At 49.2% G+C, this 20,894-nt stretch overlaps 1 protein-coding gene across 1 annotated transcript in view; it reads left to right on the top strand.

The window, feature by feature from the left end:
* The window catches only part of NAMPT (nicotinamide phosphoribosyltransferase), a 559,899-nt gene that overhangs the window by 408,982 nt on the left and 130,023 nt on the right, over positions 1–20,894 (top strand). The window lies entirely within an intron of this gene.

Genomic DNA, 20,894 nt, shown 5'->3' with positions numbered 1-20,894 from the left:
TCCCAACCAGGAAGAGGCTGCTGAGATGGGAAGCGTGCCGCCAAGCAACCAGAAGAGTAAACGTCCTGTTGCCTGGACTCCAACGATCTGAACGGGAGGAAGAAGCACTGCAAAGCTGACTGTGCAGACTGAAGATGCAGGACCGCAAGAGCACAAGAACCCAACACCAGTGCCGAGACCTGTTGTCAAAGAAAAGGTATGCCATTGGGACTGGTTGAAGGGTGGTGAGGTTGACTCTAAATAAGGGTTAAGTGAGCCCATAGCCCAACAGAGGCTGAGAAAGTGAAGACGCTGAAAGGGGGTGAGAGAACTGTAATAATCCTGGCTGAGCGAGCCAAATAGCCTGCCCCGGCAGAGAAAACTGATATACCTGAAGGAGAAGAAAACTATTCTGAGCAGGCCCAGAGCCTAACTGAGGCTACCAGTTGGCACAATCTCAGAAGTCAGAGTGAACTTTGTTGTATCCCTTGTGAATAATGATCTACCCAGGTTACAAGAATGCATCCCCGGAGAAGGGATAAACTGGACAATATACTAATTGACAAGAACATTGTGGTATTTGAAACTGAGATTTCTTTTGGTTTCTGGATTTTCGTTTACGACTAATCTACGAAGCCTGGTGCAGAAAGAAACTGAGAACATTGTGAGTGGGATACGATAACAACCTACCATAGATGTTCCAAAAGGGGTATTAGGACGTGGCTTTCTTTCTGTTTTCCTTTATTAGTGGTAGGACATGGATAGGTTAGCTTACGTTTGTCAGAGGACACAGTTAATTTTGTAAAGAGTAGGTTTTCTTTCAGTTAACTAATACATTACTCTTTTCAAACATGTCCTCTTGTCTGCCTTCTATGTCTGACTTACCACTGCTACTTTATTGTCCTTGTTGAGCGATAAACATGGCACCTTTTAACAAAGTGCTCCAGTACTTTTGGATAGCTGGAGAATGGTTTAAGGCCTCTTTGTAAATGGGTTTTGTTTTCAGTTTGTCTAGATCCTCACCCACCTAGCTTTAATCTGTTCACGTGAGGGGAGAACGGCAGGCGGCATATGGGCTGTCTAATGCTGAATCCGGACCAGCCGAGAAGGTAGAGGTGATTTTAAGGGGTATAGCAGTGTTTGAAGCAGATGGTGATGCCCATGCTTTCCAAGGGTATGTGGCTAAATCAAGAGGATTGTAGTGCTTTCCTGAACCTTTGCAACTATGCTTTGTTACAGAGGCACTTAAGGTTTTTCCATAGTTAGCTGCCATGAACCTTTTTTCTCCTTTTAACCATGTTTCTTCCACTTTGCCATATATTAAAATATGCAGGAGTACTTTGATCATCAGTGTCTCATATGGTGGCGGGATGGGATCATAGCTCTTAATTCAGTATTGATTTATATAAAGGGAGGAGCCATTTTTCTTTTGATCACTGTTAGGCAATATTATATGTAGTAACCCTGTGGGAGACTACACCAGCTTTGTCCTCTTGGCAATGGTTGACCCAACCTTTGGTATAGGCCTGTACTACACAAGTTGGTAGTCACTGAGCAGCAAGGCTTATCTTAAGAGGGGTCAATGTGAACTGTAGGGTTATAACAGAGATTCAGTGACATGTATTCAAATAACACTTATACTCAAGGTTTCTCGAATAAATAATTATGTATTCATTTAAGTCACTTTCAAATGAGCCTTATTTAGAAGGGAGCAATATGTAACACTTCAAATATACTTCAACAATACACTCCTTGATTTCAGTAACTAGATACCCTTTTGGGATGGCACACAGACCCCTCCTACACCCTCGTTGACTTCACTAGTTAGCACACTGTGGACATTAATATATCACTTTTCACACTTAAAAGGTAATCCTGAAGTTATGGCAAAAAGGAAAAGGTTAGGGGAGGAAACCATGGTTAACAAGTTTCTCAAACAGGTGAGCACTTTAGAATCCCCCAATGCAATATGGGTTAGCCCTTTCCCAGCTAATCAAGTAAGGTATGTATTACTTTTTGAGGGATAGTTAAACACGGTTGGAGGGGGGGGGCGCTGTTGCGCACGACTGGAAATGGCCGCTCGTGTGTAAGCTCCGGCGAGGACGAGGGCCGTAATGCCGAGATATCCGTCGATATAGTCCGGTTCTTCACGACAAACCCCAGAGACGTGTGGCAGGGTATACAGAACCACCCGGCGGGGTTTCAGGACCCGGGCTGGTGTAGGGCCGAAGCGGCGGCCACACCACCGACACACGCGCCGAAAGACGGAGCAGCCTGAGGCGCGGCCCGGAAAGGTGGGAGGAGCCTGGCCCCAATCTACGCGAGCAGCGGCCGGGAAACAACCGACAGAGCCGCGCGGCAGACGCGCCGCGTATGATCCGAAAGACGAGGAGTAGTGGAGAACTCCTCCTGATGCCACCGGCTGCGTCCAGATAGACACGAGAAGAGGACCGCTGCAGCGGGGCTGACATACTAGCACCCGGACTGGGAAACAGCGAACCCCGAGCAAGGTGCACACGCTCCCACGGAGGGGGTTCGAGGACGTTCTCGAGCCTGTTGGAACCAGGCGGACATCTCAGAGCCCTGCAGCGGCTGCCTGGGGAACTTGCAAGGTAGGCGGACAATTGTAGGAAGCCGGGCCCCCCCTGGCGGGTACCCCATCGGGCGACAGCCACTCCGGTGAGCGCACCGAGGCGCTGGGAGGTGGTGATAGTCACGGCCCTGTGGCTGGTCCCTGGGCCCCGCGCTGGACTGGGTCCTCCCAAACTACGCATTAAGCTGGGCAAGGCCATATGGGCAGGAACTGAAGGAACACTGAACTGTGCCCTGATCCCGGGACATGGGAATAGCAGCCTTGGCGAACAGACAGGAGGGGGCTTAGGAAAACACATTGAAACGGCGGAGGTCTCATGATATAAAACATTTCCTGATTCACCCCATGTGCGAGGCCTACGGCAATTTCGCCCGCGAAGAACTGTATAGTTAATGCATTGATTAAGCGATACCACCGTCAGTAAAGGGCCCCCGAAATACTGAGTACTGTGCCGAGGAAAGATTAGACATTGCTCACGCCAACCCCTCGGGAAACATAGGGCACCCTCTGACCACAGTGCAAATCCCAAGGCGATTATTTGTTGGAGTTCGCTGACCCGGGGCTTCTGACAGGGAGGAAATAAGAACGATGCCCAAAGGTTTTGGACCAAAGAAGGGAACAGGAGCCATTGACAGATATACAACGACAATGCGGAAGGAGTCCGAGCGGACGTTAACAGAGGAGGTTTCCCCCTTGGAACAAATGGCTCCACCACCACCGATGATGGACCCCCAGGCGGTCTTTTTAGCTATGCAACAGGGCTTCTCCTCCCTAAACGAAAAACTCGATGGAATAACAGCGAACGTTGCCACTATCAGATCACAGCTGGATAAAACTACATCACGAATGACCGAAGCAGAGACGAGGATATCTGGCGCGGAAGATGCACTTGAAACCTTGAAGACCACAGTTTCCACGATGGCAATCGAACTGGGAACAGTAAAAGCTAAATGCGAGGATTTGGAGGCTAGATCCCGGCGAAATAATATCCGCATTATCGGAATACCGGAGGAAGCAATAAAAGGATCCATGGAAAAGGCAGTGGAGGACCTTCTTCGCAATCTTCTGGGGGACCCTGGATGGTCGGCAATGTTCATTGTAGAACGTGCACATAGATCGCTCGCCCCAAAACCGAAACCGGGTGCATACCCTAGGCCTATAATAGCGAGACTGATAAATTATCGTGACAGAGACTTAATCCTGAAGGCTGCTAGAGAAAAGCAAGAGTTGAGATGGGAAACCAGCGTCATCCGCATCTTCCCAGACTTCACGCTGGCGGTTCAGCAAGAGAGAAAGCAGTTCATAGAGGTCAAGAAACTACTCCGGGCCCGTCAGGTACAATATGCAATGCTCTACCCGGCAAGATTGAAAATCCAGCATCAAAACAAAACATATTTCTTCACGTTCCCAGATGAGGCGGCAAATTTCATTGAAACTCATATACCCGAGCCAACCGCACAAAAGACGAATGGAAATGTCCCCTGAACTAGAGGGTTATCCGACAACAAGCACGTCAATGGAGAACATTAGACTCATGTAATAGCAGGGCCCCCTCCAAGGGAGCCGGAAGTAATAGGGAAGAAATATCGACCATTGCAAATCACGAAGATCGGAGAAAGTCCCGCATGTGTCATCATCAGTGAGAGCAACATGAAGAACCTGGACTGAGTTAACGAAACGAAAAGGCATGGGCACTTGCACTCGCCACAGTTCCCCCTGTAGCAGGTGCACAATACGTGGGATGGGAGGGGGTGGGGAAACATTGAAGTACATAGTTGGAGTTCGGGGAACTATGAGGGAGGGGGGAGGGTGTGGAAAGGTTTTGCGGGAATTGGTTCTGCATTGGGAAGTTTAAGAACAAAAAGCACGTTGGTTCATAGCACTTTGGTTCTAGAGCACGCACTACACATACACCATCAAACACATGGCCACACCTGTGTTATAGATAATGGCTGAACACGACACAGGCACTATTAAAATGCTGAGCTGGAATGTTAGAGGTTTGGGGGCTCGAGTCAAGAGGAGGAAAATATTTGCCTATGTCAACAGACAGAACCCTAAAATCATCTTCCTGCAGGAAACACACATAGGGCCTGAGTACGCGGGTCCATTGGTTGCACATTGGGGGACGCATCAGTACTACACCAAATATTCCAAAAGGGCTAGAGGGGTGGCCATTTTAATTCACAAAGCCCTCCCGTTTACTTGCAGCACCGCCGATTGTGACCCTGAAGGGAGATACATACTACTTCATGGCACCCTAGGTGACAAAGAGGTGGTCCTATTAAATGTATATGGCCCCAATATAGACGATGCAGAGTTCTATACAACATTATTTGGAAAACTTGCATCTTATCCCACGGCCAGATTGTTAATCGGGGGGGATTTTAACACGATTCTTGACACACATCTAGACCGTACCTCAACACAACAGAGGGCATTGTCGAGAGCGGCGCAGAATATACTCACCCACATGGCTGACCTGAATGTGAAGGATGTATGGAGGGTGTTAAACCCGCTGAAAAGGGAATATACATATTACTCCACTGTACATGACATGCATTCTCGAATTGATCTATGGCTGGTAGATGATGAGGTGTTAACATGGACTGAGAACGTACACATCTATCCCAGAACATATTCTGATCACTCCCCGATACAGATAACGCTGTGCATTCCAGATGCTAAAGTGAGGAGAGCACCATGGAAATTCAAACCGGCGGCCCTACAAGACCTGGTGTACAAAACTGCACTGACAAGATACATACAGGATTATTTTGACATAAATGAGAATTCAGTAGCTAGCCAGGCCATATTGTGGCAGGCGTTTAAAGTCTGTATTCGTGGTAACTCAATCTCCACAGAGGCGGGAGTCCTCAAAGATATCAGGGGTAGATTGGCACGCCTGGAAACACACATAGCCTCTCTTCAATCGTTATATGCACACACATCATCCGCACAACTGAGCTTAGAGATTAAGCTAAAATTAGACGAATACAAGGAAGAGGCGGACCGTGAGATCCGATATTTCGACAGGCCAAGAGCTGCCCGCAGATACGGGGAAAGTGAGCGCCCAGGTAGACTATTAGCCAGAACAATAAGGGGTGAGGGGGGCCATGCAACAATACCATGCATAACGCTAAAGGACGGCACAGTTACCACCGACAATGCTAGAGTACAGGAAGTGTTCTATGAATACTATAAGGCATTGTACTCCCCTCAATGTAATGCAACGGAAGAGGAGATTGATGAATATCTCTCCCGCATACCAACAACATTATTAGCAGATGTTACTAGAGAATCACTTGAGAATCCGATAACGGAGGCAGAGATAGCAGAAGCTATAAAAGCCTTGCCTAACGGGAAGGCCCCAGGGACGGATGGCCTCGGAGCAGAATTTTATAAGGAATTCAGTTCTATCTTGGTTCCTAGGCTACACGCCGTTTGGGTAGAGGCCTTAGACAAAGGGGAATTACCTGAGACCACCAGGGAGGCGGTGATTACACTATTACTCAAACCAGGTAAACCACCAGAGGAATGCGGCTCGTATAGACCCCTATCATTGATTAATACGGATGCGAAGATTTTTGCGAAAATACTGGCAACCCGATTATCATCACTTATGCCCCATATGGTCCACCAAGACCAAGCGGGGTTTATCCTGGGCAGATCCACGGCAACGAATATTAGGAGATGTTACAATATATTGTCCAAATTAGCCCCCGAAACACAGGGAGTGGCAGTGTCTCTTGATATGCATAAAGCATTCGATACAGTTTATTGGCCCTTTCTATTCGGGGTTATTAGAAATTATGGGTTTGGCCCTTATATCATGAAGTGGATACGGGTACTATATGCGCATCCCTACGCCAAGATTAGAGTCAACGGCACTCTGACGGAGATATTAGAATTATTCGGTGGAACCAGGCAGGGATGCCCTCTATCGCCACTGCTGTTTGCCCTGGTGATAGAGCCACTAGCGGATATACTGCGGTCACGCTACAGCACATTTGGTCTGAGGGTAGAGGGTAGACTCCATATCATCAATCTTTATGCTGACGACATCTTGTTGTACTTACGGGATCCAGATCGTACGCTAGCCAAAATTCTCGCTGAAGTTAATAAATTTGGAGACTTCTCGGGCCTGCGTCTTAACCGATCCAAATCGGAGATCTTCCCGCTTACAAAAAATACCGTGGTACCTAATGATCTACATGGCCTCATTTGGAGCCCTGTGCATATCAAATACCTGGGGGCACACATAGCCAGAACAGCACAATTGACACGGGCCTTGAACTATAGCGCGCTGGCGGACGCATTATGTATTAAGATAAAGCGTTGGGACGCCCTACCAATCTCGATGATGGGAAGAATAGCCCTTATTAAGATGATAGTGCTACCAAAACTGTTTTATTTGTTTAGCACTGTGCCGGTTTGGCCGGGCCGAGCCCTGTTTACAAGGATGAGTGGTGCGTGTATCTCCTTTGTGTGGGGGGGGCACCCCAGGCTGAGCTGGAGGTTGTTAACAAACACATACACCAGAGGGGGGCTAACAGCACCTGACCTAGAGTTATATTACTTATCAGCACAGGCGCACTACGCAGCGCAATGGGCCGCTGTCTTCATCGATCCAGGTACCCCATCGCTAGGCACAACTGAACAAGAGGCAATTACCGCACTACACCAAATGACCACAACATCACACACACATCATAACTCCATAGACCCCACTAAGGTGACGGTTACGGCCTGGGTCAAGCTGGCAGACATATATGGTAAAGACAGGCTATATCATCCGAGTATGCCGATTTGGGGAGATCCTCGGACACCATTTACTCTAGACGGGGAAGTGGCCACACACTGGTCTTCCAAAGGTATATCCCAGTGGGGACAACTATTCTCAGGAAAGCTCTTTGTAAAATGGGAAGACATCCAGGAAACGGTGGGAAGGTCCAACTGTTATAAAAAACAATATATGAGGGTGAAAGCAACGATGGGAAAATTACTCCCCACCTTTCCCAATGAACCGGAGATTAATATGGGATTAGGGTATATGTTCACAGGGGGGACACAGAAAATCACAGCCTCAGCACTGTACAAAGTTATAATGCAAACACGCCCGATACCTGAAAGCGCATCCAAAGCCAAATGGGAACAGGATCTCGAACAGCAAATCGATGATCACGAGTGGGCTAAGATCTGTGAACTCACTAAACATATATCCTGCAACGCCAGGTATAGGCTAATACACTACAAAATAGTACACCGCACCCACTACACCCCAGCTAAGCTCAGATTAATTTACCCCGCTCTGTCGGGGGAATGCCCAAGATGCGGGGCTGAAGACGCGAACATTCATCATATGCTATGGGCATGTATAAAATTAGGCGAATACTGGAAGGAGGTGTGTGCAGCTCTAGACGAAATGGCAGATCAACCAGTAGAATGGTTACCACGGTTATGTTTATTGGGCGTGACAGGGAAAATGGACCCAACCTGGCGAAAGCTGCTAAACCTTGGCTTATTGATTGCAAAGAGAGTGATACTTATGAGGTGGAAAAGTGCAACCCCCCCGACGAAGGTAGATTGGGACAACGACATGCTATGGACTAAAGATACAGAAGAACTGTATATTGATTCGGTGCTGCCCTCCTCAAAACCGAGGAATATATGGGCCAGGTATAAGCAATATTTAACAGACAAGGTGGAGAGTGAAAATACCGAAATTATGGTACCATGATATGTATGCATGTAATGTGCTAAATATGCTGTACGATTTGTATGTGCTTACCTCGTGCAACGTTAAATAAAGTTGTTAAAAAAAAAAAAAAAAAAAACACGGTTGGAGGGTAAGAAGAGTCTTCAGGGAGCCAGGACAGCCAATGTTAGTTGAACCTAAATCTAGGGAAGCTGAGGCACTTCTTGAACATAATGTTAGAGTTTTGTTGTAAAAAGAATTGCTGTTGGGCCACAAGCTGGGAGGCTTGTGAAGAAGCAAAGATGCAAGCAACTCTGCGAAAGGCAGCCCATGCAAGTCTCGAATGAGCAAGCAAGCCACACATACAAGAACCCCTTAGTTCTCACAGTAGCTTGGGTCTGAAGAAATTGTTCCAGCTGGCTTCTGTTCATGTTGTTCCTGGGCCTCAGTTGTGGGGACAAGGGAGAGGATCACTACTGTTGGAAGGCCGGCAGCAGCAATTGGCACATTCCAGATCAGCGGCACTTTAGGGTTTTAACTTCTTGATAAATGGCACCACTGCGGTTCTTGGACACCTTGTAAACTTTCCTCGCTTCTGTGGTCCAGCACTCTGAAGTGGCTCAGGCTGGGTCAGTCCTGCTTCCTGGGAGTCCGGAGGATCTTCCTGGAGCTCGGGTCCAACTTAAAGCGATGCACTCAATCTGGTGTTCCTCTCCCTGGCACTTCAGTTCCAGCAGCAGTGGAAGTACAGCCAGCTCTGAGAGGATGCCCAGGCGGGCTTACTTTGGAGTTGATTGGTCCCACCAACTCCTAGGGAGAAGTCATCCTAGCAGGGCTTCTGTAGTCGAGGTGAATTTGGAGCTTCAACACAGCAGCAGGGCTTTGCCGGGCAAGCCAATGGTCCAGGAGTTGCAGCAGGCGTCTCTTTCAAGTTCTTCTTTGGATTCCTTCGCCCAGTGGTCGACTCAAAAAGCCTTGCCTATTGTGCAGGCTTCTCCCATTAATTCCAGCCTAGCTGTCAATCACGCAGCCGGCCAATCACCTTTGGGTGCATTCCTGTAACCAAGAGTATTAAGCACAGAGTTTCGGGCACCTCCCTCACTTATTGCCCCTGCCAGACACTCTGGAGCCAGAGGCGGGCTTCACTCATGAATCCTGACAATGACAAAACTAACCCAAAGCTGGTTTGGCACGCTGAGTAAATCTCAAGAAGGATCTTTCCAGCAAGAAATGGCAAAAAAAGACTGGGCCATTTTGACAAAATGGGCACCCATGGGTCTTTAATGCAGCTGCGAACCCTTGGGTTGGTGGAACCAATCGACCCCAAGACAAACTCATCTGGAAATCCACTAGAAGCTGGCTGTACTTCCTCTCCCTGGCAATCGGTTCCTGAAGCAGCAATGGAACACCAGAATTGAGTGCATACTTTTTAATTCGGTCCCAAGCTCCAGGAATATCCTTTGGACTCCCATGAAGCAGGACTAACCAAGCCTGAGCCACCTCAACAGAGTGCTGGACCCCAGAATCAAGGAAAGTCTACTAAGTGTCTGAGAACCGCAGTGGTGCTATTTGTGAGAAGCTTAAACCGTGAAGGGCTGCTGATCTGAAGTTTGCCCATTGCTGACGCTGACCTTCAACCCGTAGTGCAGGAGTCCCCAGACATCCTCCCTCTTGTACCCACGACTGAGGCCCAGGAACACAAGGATCTGCCACACTACAACAGAAACAGAAGCCAGCTGGAACCAATTTTTTCAGACCTAAGGTACTGTAAACTAAGGGGTAGCTACCTCTTGTTGTGCAACTTACTAGTTCTCAGTTGAGACTAGCCTTTGTTACCATTTGCAGAGTTGCTTGCAGCTTTGCCCATCACAAGCCTCCCAGCTCGAGGCCCAACAGTGATTTCTTTTGCAACAAAACACTATATACCATTTTGCAAGACTTTTTACTTACCTTCAAGAAGAATTTTAGCTCCCCCAGACTTTGCTCAATTGACATTGGCTGTCCTTGCTCCCTGTTGGGCTCTTCTAACCTCTGACTTTGGGTTTTGATCTGTCCCTCCAAAAAGTCTCACACTCTTTACTTGTGTAGCTGGGAAAGGGTTAATCTGCATTGCATTGGGGGTTCAAAACTACTTACCTGTTTGAGAAACTTGTTAACCATTGTTATTTCCTCTATTTTCCTTTTTGCACCAAACTCAGGATTGCTCTAAATGTACCAGTGATATATCAATGTAGATGGTGTCCAAGTTATTGAAGTCGCCTTGGGTGTAGGAAGTGTCCGTGTGCCATCCCCAATGGGTATCTACTGATTTACTGAAACAGAGTGTGTATTTATGAAGTATATTTTAAGTGTTAAATATTTGCTCCCTTCTAAAGAAGACTTATTGAAACTGACTGTTAAATAAATCATTGTTTAATCAAGAAATCTTGATTAGAAGTTTTATTTCGAAACGTGTCACTGTTAAACTCTGTTACAACCCTACAGCTCACACCTCTTGAGATAAGCCTGGCTGCTCAGTCACTCAGTCAGTAATACATGCTTATACCAAAGGTTGGGTTAACTATTGCCAAGAGGACAAGGCTGGTGTAGTCTCCCACAGGGTACTGCATACAATTTTGCCTAACAAGCTCTCAAGATTGGAACTTGACAAAGGTCTTTCTTAAGTGCTTCAAAGGCTTGAGTGCACTCCTCATTCCACCTGACCTTTTTGGGTAATTTGGGTGAGGAGATCACATTCAAGGGAGAAGCTATGGTCCCATAGTCCTCAATGAAGTTCCTATAGTAAACTGTAAGACCTAGAAAGGCTCTAACTTGGGTTTGAGTAGTAGGGGTGGCCAAGTCTTGTACAGCTTATCCTTTGCTAGGCAATGGCCTTATTTCTCCTCTTCCTACTGCATGACCAAGGTAGACCACTTTACTCTGACCAATTTGACATTTACTAGCCTTTATGGTCAGATGGGCCTGTTCAAGATCCTGCAAAACATATCCAAGGTGTTATTCCCAAGTGGGGCTGAACACTGCAATGTTATACAAGTATGCCATGCAGAAGTCCTCCATCCCATTCAGAACTTGATTCACCATCCTCCTGGAATGTAGCAGGTGCATTTTTGAGTCCAAAAGGCATAACCTTAAACTGGTAGAGGCCTCCTGGGGTAGAAAATGCAGTTTTCCCCTTGTCATGTTATTGTCAGAGCTATTTGCCAATAGCCTGGTGGTAGGTCAAATGTACTGACGAACTTGGCTGAACCAATCTTGTCCACCAGCTCATCTGTCCTAGGTAAAGGATGGGCATCAGTCATTGTGACTGCATTAAGAGCTCTATAGTGCACACATAATCTCAACTCCTTGGATCCTGCCTTTGGCCCTAGTACAACTGGACTAGCCCATGGACATGTAGATGGCTCTATTACCCAAAGATCAAGCATCTTCTTGACCTTTTACTTTGATGTGGGTTCTTGCATGGTCTGACATTCTGCAACCCCTGCTTTTAACAGGGAGACAGTCACCAGTGAGTATAATCATGCTGGCCCTAATCGGTTAAGCCTGGTGTTGGTGAAAACAGGAAGGGGAAACTGATTCAACAGAACTTTGCACTCCTCCTGCTTTTGCAGAGTCATATCAGAAGAGAGATTAACTAATTCTATTTTTCCATCTAAAGGCTGTCCCCTCAGGTCAGGTAGAGGCTCACTCTCCTCCTCTGGATACATATGCCTTTAGGTGGTTAGTGTGAAAGATCCTGGGGCCTCCTTGCGATTGCCCAAGTCCACTAAATAATTGACTGTCCAAGTTTGCCCACAACCTTGAAGGGTCCTGTCCACTTGTCCTTTAAGGCCCTCTGCCTTGTAGGTACCATACCTAGAACCAGCTTGTCTGGAATGAACTCCACCATGTTGGCCTTCTGATCATGCCAATGTTTGACCAGAGCATGCCCTGCTTACAAGTTATCTGAAGCTTCTATCCTCATCTGTGCCATTCTCCTTAGGAGTCCTTGCACATAGTCAGTGACCCTCACTGGCTTGAGGGAAGGAGCACTCTCCAACCCTTCCTTGATTAGGGCCAATGGACCTCTAACCGGATGACCATAGATCAGTTCAAAGGGGCTGAAACCAACCCCTTCCTGAGGGACTTCTCTATAAGCAAAAAGAAGGTCTGGCAGTAGAAGCTCCTACTTTCTTCTGAGGGGTTCTTCTAAAGCACCTTTCATGCTCTTCATAGTTCTGTTAAGCCTCTCCACCAACCCATTTGTTTGGGGATGGTAGGCTGTTGAGAACTTGTAGCTCACTCCACAGTTTTTCCACGTGGTCTGCATGTAGTGGGACATAAAATTGGTCCCCCTGTCTGAGATGACCTCCTTCGGAAAACCAACCCCGGTCAAAATACCTGAGTAGTAACAGTCCTCATAGGTATGGCTTTAGAATACCTTGTAGCATGGTCTACCACAACCAATATAAATCGGTGTCCTGAAGATGTGGTAGCGTCAAGGGGACCAACAATGTCAATCCCTACCCTCTCAAAGGGAACTCCTACCACTGGGAGAGGAACCAAGGATGCGACATTGACTCCACTCTTGCCAGAAGTCTGACAAGGGTGACAGCATCTACAGAATTTATCGACATCAGAACCTGTCTTAGGTCGGTAGAAATACAGAGAAATCATCTCCTTGTTCTTCTTAAAACTAAGTGACCAGCCAGAGGAATCCCATGGGCTCCCTGTAGAAACTGAGGTCTCCCCACCTGGGTCACATGTCTTCGGTAGTCCCCTGGGGTAGACTCAATAGGCTCATTGTAGAGGAGGACATCCTCCCAGTACAACCTGTGCTACCCCGGTGCTTGCCCTTCCAGCTGGGAAGCTTCTTGTTGGCAAAGTCCTTCAAGAGTATGACACACTCTTTGACAACTGCTGAAATCTGCCCTACAGGGGCCACATTCTGCAAGCAAAGTCAGCAGCTCAGGATGGTCTTTAGAATCCAGATCTCCAACATAGGGAAGGGCTTCTTCGAGCTCAGTTTCACCAGTAGCTGATTTACCACTTTCTGGTTGGTCCTTCCACTCAGCCTTAGCTGGTGGAGGGGTCACAGGTGTGACCTTGGACTGTCCTCTCAGGGATGTCCTTGTCCTTTGAACAGGTGTGATGCCTTTCTTCTTTCCTGAAACCTTGAGTTTCCCCTTTGTCTCTTTTTTGGCCTGGAATTAGAAGGGTGTCCTTCCTGTGGACTAGGAATTATAGGTACTTCTCTAACTTCCCACTGAGAGTCATCTAAAGTTGCCTCTCTGGCCAATCTAGTCTGCTCCTGCTTCCTTTTACTGGGAGGCCTGGGAGTGCTTGATAGAACTCAAAGAATCGTTGTCATTCCCCAACAGGACTCTCCCAGGCGCCTCATTTTGTACACTGTCCGGTGTTCTTAGTCATATTATTGCACTGGATGAGAGATGGCAGTATTGGAACCATCTGGATTGGGCCTCCAGCAAGTTTAGTGGGAACCTTGGGTGCCTTAGCAACATCCCCAGGATTGAAAACTTTCATCAACCACTGTAATGCTGGCCCCAGTGTCTCTAATGGCAGGGGTTTCCTGACCATTCACAAGTACACTCTCCTTGTAGTATTCTTTTGTGTTATCTGGAATAGTTATAAACCTACATTCTGCTGTTCCCACAGACCCAGGGACACTAAAGAACTGGCCGAGACTCCAATGGGATCTTCAGCCAATAGTTGTTACCACTTGCCATATGAACTTCTCACTCAAGGATGAAGGCTAAGGAGGCAGTGTGGACCCCTGAAGCTTTACCCTTGCATCTGGGATCCCCTTTCACATGGTCAGTTGATGCACAAGCATAACATTTACCACATAATTTGTAGAATGGGGGCTTCTGCTGACCTCCCTCTGGTTTAGCACCAGATGTTTCACTAGACAGACCTGGTTTCCATTGGTGTTTACTCTTTTTCTGTTTGTGTCCCTCTTTTGGTTGGTTGGTTGGAATTGGAATTCTCTTTTCCATCTTTCTTGTGCTGGTTCCCCTCATCCTTCTTGTGAGTGGCACTGTTGGCAAACCCACAAGTCAGCAGTCTTTGCTAATGTTTTGGAATCAATCTCATTTTAGTCAGCCATCAAAAATGTATTGTAATAAAAATAGATTTCTCATTCCTCCAAAGGAGTTCACTCTGTAACCCTTAACCCAACCATCTAATTTGTCAAACACTGAGGTAGTCCAAGGTCCAGTCTTTTTGAGGGTCCTAAACCTCTTAAGGTACTGGGATGGAGTTTTCCAAATCTGGCTATCAAATCCAGCGTCATTCTCATGCTCCTGTATTTCAAGTTCACCCACCTCCATTTCAGCATCAGTTGCAACCTGGGGAAGCCTACACAAAAGCCGGGGAATCTTCTGATTCCATGCGAGATCCTGAATCCCATGATTGTACTCAAAGGCACCCAACCAATCCAAAATATCAAGTTTCACATCATACATACTTGCTGCTTCTTTGGGCACGTGAGGCCTCTTGGGACTAGAAGACCTAGAGGACTCTGGGAGGGAAGCATTTTCATGAGACAATCTTTTCATTTCACGAGCATGCTGCATTTCCATTTCCCTGAGTTTGATGTGATGTTTGGCTTCAGCTTGAGCTTTTCAACCTTTTGAATTCCAATTCAGGTCTCATTGTTTCAAGAGACTCATATTCGAGGGGATTTGTTCCTCTGACGTATTCCACATCTATGACAGGTAATCACCACAGCTGTGCTGCTTTGAAAAATGTTCAGCTCCTGCGTCGATGACGTTGATGCGCTGTCCTCGAGGGCCTCCGTCGAGCCGACGTCACTGGATGTTATAAGTAGGACGCACAATGCCCCTAGCCTCAGTTCTGTTTTTTCCGCAAATGTGTTCGCTTCGGAGATCTCGGCGCGCCTCGGTTCTTCTGTTTCTTTCGGTTCTTCGAACTTGGTTTGTTTGTGAAGATATTATGTCTTCGTCTTCTTCTACCCCACGGTCGGGATTCAAGAAGTGTCGGGACTGTGGTTCCAAGGTGTTGCTTACGGATCCGCACGACGTCTGCCTTTGGTGCCTCGGTGAGGACCACGCCACCGATGACTGTGACGATTGCCAGTCGTTAAAGTCGAAGGCCTTGCTGGAGCGGAAGAAGCTGTCTGTAGGTAGGGTTTCCAAACCCCGAAAGTCGAAATCCGCTGGGCTTTAAACTGACGATTCGAGGGGCGACTCTCCGCGTTGTCGGCGTTAGTCCATGGGGTCTCGGGTCCCGCAGTGGTTCCCGCCATTCCTCTGCCTCTTCGAGGCACTCGCGGAAGCGCCGTCGCCGGTCGCCTTCCCCGTCCTCGTCCGAGGACTCTGCCAGACGGCGGGTTGCTTGTCCCAACAAGCATTCCTGGCCTGCGGAATGGGATGCATTTCGTAAGGAGATGATGGCGATTTTTGAATCCCAGGGCTCCGTTCTGTCCGCACCTTCGAAAGAAGCTGGCAGGGAACACGCTAGGGCCACCGCTCGTACGCCTACAGGCTCGGGCGGTCGGCGCGATCATCGGGAGCCTTTTGAGGTACCGATCGGACAAGGTGGATCACTCTAGCCATGCCCGCTCCAGGTCCCGGTCCTCGACGCCCTCAAGACCGTCGGAGCCTGTGAGGTCTTCTAAGATGTCGGCGCCATGTCCGTCGAGGGACTCTCTCGAAGCACCGCCTCCGAGGAAGTCGCCGAGGCCGTCATAGGACACGCTCGGGGCACCGCCCTCGAGGCCTGTGTCGAAGCCATCGGCGCCACGCTCGACATCTATGCCGATTCCGTCTGTGCCTTTTGTGGCGGCTTTCCTGGAGGTACCCCGTGCTTCGGTGGAAACTCAGAGGAAGGCACTGAAGAAGTCAGTTAGTCCTGTATTTGAGCCTTTTTCTGTACCCTCATCCAGGGATTTATTCCAGCCTCTGGATTACATCTCTGAGGTGGATGAAGGGTCTGATGAAGGTTTGGTTCGTGTTGAGGTTCCTGACAAACTATTGTCTGGTCATAGCCAGATTGAAGACCTGCGTCAGTCTTTGCATGACGCAAGTGGTCTAGACACCTCTCCGGAGGTTGAGTTCGGTAGGCCTGAGCCTGGCACACCCACTCAGTCTTCATACCGGCATCACATGTCGAGGGTGACGGAGTACTTGGGCTGGTCTGCGCCACCAGTGGATTTTCTGCAGAATGACCTGACGGATATCTTGGACCAAGGTCCACCAACTGACCCGGTACTGCCATTTCATATGGCCTTGCAAAGAAGGGTGGCGTAGGCTTGGACTGCTCCGGAGAGTCTCCAGGCAGTGGGTAAATGGTTGCCAAAAAAATACCACCCAGCCAGTGGTGACCCCGGCTGCTTGTCCATGTACCCTACTCTGAAGAGTTTGGCGGTGCAGGCGGCTACTGCCCGGCAAAGCAGGCGTCGTACTCTACCATCCCTCCTGACAGGGACGACAAACGTTTTGACGGTTGGGCGAAGAACGTATTTTCTTCAAGGGGTATGGCTTTGAAAGCAGCCAACTCGGTGTGTGCTTTAGCCCGTTTCACTCACACTCTGTGGAATTGTTTCTTTGGTGGCTGAACAAATTCCCGAAGGGGAGGAACGGGATGGCTTTCTTACCCTTGTACAGGATGGCAAGGGTGCCATATGTGAATCCATTCAATCTGGTCTGGACGGGGCAGACTGTGTCAGCCGGTCCATGGCGGCGAGCACCGTGATGCGCAGATTTGCATGGTTGCGGAAGTCGGGGTTTGCTCCTGATGTACAAGCCCGGCTTCTCAACATGCCCTTTGATGGTGAACACCTTTTCGAGGGGATTGGGTCCTCCGACGTATTCCATATCTATGACGGTAATCACCACAGCTGTGCTGCTTAGGAAAATCTTTCGGCGCCTGCGTCAATGATGTCGATACTGTCCTCGAGGGCCTCCGTCGAGTCGAGGTCACCGGGTGTTATAAGTAGGACGCACGACGCCCGTAGCCTCAGTTCCGTTTTTTCCGTGAACGTGTTCGAAAAAACAGGATTCAGTAGAATCATTGCTATCGATATGTCGTCTTTGGCTTCTTCCACTCCGCGGTCCAAGTGTCGGGTGTACGGGTCAAAGATGTCGCTGACGGATACGCACAACGCTTGCCTCTGGTGCCTCAGGGAGGACCATGATACGCACGACTGTCGACTGCCAATCGCTAACATCGAAGGCCTTGTGGGAGCAAAAGAAGAAGCTGTCGGTCGGTAAGGTGGGCAAACCCCGGAAGTCGCGTTCCACTGGTTTTTCGACGGACGATTCGAGGGGCGACTCTCTGCATCGTCGTCGTGAGTCCGGGGTTCTCGGTCTGGGAGTCGGTCCCGTCATTCCTCTGCCTCTTCGATTCCGAAAGGAGATGTTGGTGATTTTTTTCAATCACAGGGCACCGGTCTGTCCACGCCGTCTGAGGACGCGGGTCGTGGCCGTGCTAGAGACACTGCTCTTATGCCTTCAGGGTCGAGCAGTTATTGCGACCACCGGGCGCCTTCGAGGTCCCGGTCGGACAAGGATGGTCGCTCTAGACATACCCGTTCCAGGTCCCTGTCCTCAACGCCCTCGAGACCGCGAGAACCTGTGAAGTCTTCGAGGAAGACCTTGACGCCGCAGTCGTCGAGGTCGTCGACTCTCTCGAGGCCCCGCCTCCGAGGAAGTCGTCAACACCATCGGCGCCAAGGCTTTCGAGATACACGCTCGGGGCTCTGCCCTTGAGGCCTGTGTTGACACCGTCGAAGCTGTCGGCGCCACGCTCGACGTTGACGCCGATTCCATCGACGCCTTTCGAGGCGGCTTTGTTGGGGATGCCCCGTGGTACGGGGGAACCCCCTAGAAAGGCTCTGGCTAAGGCAAAACATGTCTTTGTTCCTTTTTCGGTTCCCTCTTTCCAGCCCCTGGATTATATTTCTGAGGTGGATGGAGGGGTCTGAGGAAGGTGTGGTTCCTGCAGAGGTCCCTGATGACATTGTTTCTGGTCATAGCCAGCTTGAGGACCTGCGCCAGTCATTGCATGACACCAGTGGGCTCAACACCTCTCCGGAGGTGGAATTTGGTAGGCCTGAGCCTGGCACACATGCCGACTCCTCTTATCTGCACATGTCGAGGGTCACGGATTACCTGGGTTGGTCTGCCCCCCCCTGGGGATTTTCAGCAGGATGACCTGACTGATATACTGGACCATGGTCCACCAACTGACCTGGTGCTGCCATTCCATATGGCCTTGCAGAGAAGGGTGGCTGCGGCTTGGACTTCTCCAGAGAGTCTCCCGGCAGTGAGCAAGTCCTTGCTGAAGAAATATTGCCCAGCCAGTGGCGACCCCTGCTACTTGACCACGCACCCCACTCTGGAAAGTTTGGTGGCGCAGGCGGCTACGGCCCCCGCAAAGCAGGCGTCTTACCCGACCATCCCTCCTGATAGGGACGACAAATGTTTTGACAGGTGGGCGAAGAAGGTATTTTCTTCTGGGGGAATGGCGCTTAGGCTGCCCACTCCGTTTGTGCCTTGTCTCGTTTCACGCACTCTGTGGAACTGTATCTCCTTAGCGGCTGATCATATTCCCGAAGGGGAGGAACAGGATAGTTTCCTTGATATCGTGCAGGATGGCAAGGATGCCATGTGTGAGTCTATTCAGTCGGGTCTGGACATGGTTGATTGCGTCAGCCGGTCCATGGCGGCGAGCACCGTGATACGCAGGTTTGCGTGGTTGCGGAAGTCTGGTTTTGCTCCTGATGTGCAGGTCTGCCTCCTCAACATGCCCTTTGATGGTGAACATCTTTTTGGCAGCAAGGCTGTCGAGTCTAGAGAGGTTGCAGACCTGCAAAGCTGCAGCGAAGTCGCTGGGCGCTGCAGTCCGCCAACCTCCGCCTTTTAGTCCTAGAGGACAGCAATGGAGGGGAGGTTTGTTTCGATATTACTCATCCTTTAGTAAATCGAGAGGAGCTGCAAGTCAAAGGGGCAACCGCAGGAGTGCTAGAGGTGGAAAACAAGGTACTCGAGGTGCCATGGCCGCGCAAGCAGTTGCCTCTTTGCCCTCAGGCACTGCTGCAGCCGCTTCAGCTCAGTCATGAGGCCCATCTTCTCCGGTTGGGGGAAGGCTGGCGCAGCATCTGGTAGAATGGCGTGCCATTACTTTAGATGTGTGGGTTCTGGAGATCGTAGCCCACGGCTACTGTCTTCCTTTCCGGCAGAGGCCTCACGACAATCCACCAGGGAACCTCTCTTTGAAGAGTCTGGATCCGCTCCTTGCGCAGAAAATTCAATCCCTGCTGGAGAAAGGCGCCATAGAACTGGTGCCTGTAGCGGAGAGGAACAAGGGATGGTATTCCCCTTATTTTTTTATTTTGAAGAAAGACGGAGGATTGAGACCGATCATGGACTTTCGCAGTTTGAACAAGCTCCTCAGGAAGGACAAGTTCAAAATGGTTACTCTTTCTCAAGTCCTCCAGGCCCTTCAGCTTCAGGACTGGTTGGTGTCTCTGGACCTCAAGGACGCTTATTTTCATGTGCCAATCCATCCAAAGCACACAAAGTACCTGAGATTCGCGGTTGGCGACTCGCACTTTCAGTTTCGGGTCCTGCCGTTCAGATTGACCTCCGCCCGAGGCTCTTCACCAAACTCCTGGTGGTTGTGGCAGCGCATCTCAGGATAGGGGTTTTAGGGAGAATTCTCTTATAAGGCTAATTTCCCAAACCTAGTGAGTCCCCCAGCAGCTTTGCTGGATTTTTGGGGTTTGTTTTTTCTCCTGCTAAGAGTGAGACTCTTTTTCTCCCACTCTTAGGCATGATTTGAGGTATGTCTTTGACTTTTTGTGTGCTTATGGGCTATGGGGTCTTTTACTCCATAGGGTATCATCTGTTTTAGTGTATGTCTTACACTGCACCCTCAGTGCAGTAACACACGGTTGTCATAGTGACCCCCAAACATAGACTCCATACCCTGGGACTGACTACTGTCTCCCAGGACATGTAAAGTCACCATTGACTTTACTAGTCCAAAATTGTGAACAGAACCAGTACAAACCATCATACTGTGGAAGTACTGGAAGGGGTTAATTCGATTTCCCCTGGGTCTGTTTCCAAGGGGGCACTGTCCAGTCCCCCCTTGTCGAGTTTCTGGCTGGTGGCAGTGGTTACCACACAAAATATTCCACCAGAATATTTCCTATGGGATTTTCCCATTGATTTTAAGCGCACCACTTTTTGGTGCAATGCTAAAGATACCGCCGGTTTATTTATTTAATATAAAATCGCCGGTTGGGTCTTTTCGCCAGAACTCTTTTCTAAAATGGCATTTGTGTCTGTCTCTGTAACTCCAACCAAGGTCGGGCCCTTTGTTCCACTTTTTGGCGGGCTTCTCCACAGAAGCCCTCCAACTTGTGCCACTCTGTCTGGGTTCCACAGGATGTGTGGGTGGGGGAATTGGCACCCTGGACTGCGTTGCCTTAGCAACTCAAGTCGCACTCTGTTCTGATTGACCCAGTGGTGAGCCGCCCGGCTCACCACTTAGCATGTATGAGGGACAGCTAGACTGTTGAAAGGGGGTTTTTCTGCATAAAAGCAGGGCTTTTGGGACTGGAACAGACCTAAGAAATCCGAAGAGGGGAGAAGC

Source organism: Ambystoma mexicanum, chromosome 12 (genome assembly GCF_040938575.1).
Source record: "Ambystoma mexicanum isolate Mex_15411 chromosome 12, UKY_AmexF1_1, whole genome shotgun sequence".
NCBI lineage: Eukaryota > Metazoa > Chordata > Amphibia > Caudata > Ambystomatidae > Ambystoma > Ambystoma mexicanum.
This window is presented reverse-complemented; position numbering and strand designations above follow the sequence as displayed.